The following is a 244-nucleotide window of genomic DNA, read 5'->3' as shown; positions in this document are numbered from 1 at the left end:
AAGTTTTATTCAAATTAAGAAATGTTAATTCTTGTGATTTTGTGAATAAAAAATAAAAAACTATAAATTTTCTATGGTATATAAAAAATTTTAAAAATTCTACTCTATAGAGAAATTATCTCCTATAATATTCTCGATATTATTTTACAACGATATTTTCGATGAAAAAAAGAAACAATGTACGATTAATAATATTAATTTTATAAAAACTTTCATTATGCTTATAATAAATGCATTTTATTTT

General features: G+C 16.8%; 1 protein-coding gene across 1 annotated transcript in view; it reads right to left on the bottom strand.

The window, feature by feature from the left end:
- The window catches only part of LOC102681990 (G-protein coupled receptor moody-like), a 6251-nt gene that overhangs the window by 1449 nt on the left and 4558 nt on the right, over positions 1–244 (bottom strand). The gene's annotated exons all lie outside the window — the stretch shown is intronic.

This window comes from Apis dorsata, unplaced genomic scaffold, assembly GCF_000469605.1.
Source record: "Apis dorsata unplaced genomic scaffold, Apis dorsata 1.3 scaffold_248, whole genome shotgun sequence".
Lineage (NCBI taxonomy): Eukaryota > Metazoa > Arthropoda > Insecta > Hymenoptera > Apidae > Apis > Apis dorsata.
Note: the sequence above shows the minus strand (reverse complement) of the source record. Positions and strands in the feature narration are given on the sequence as shown.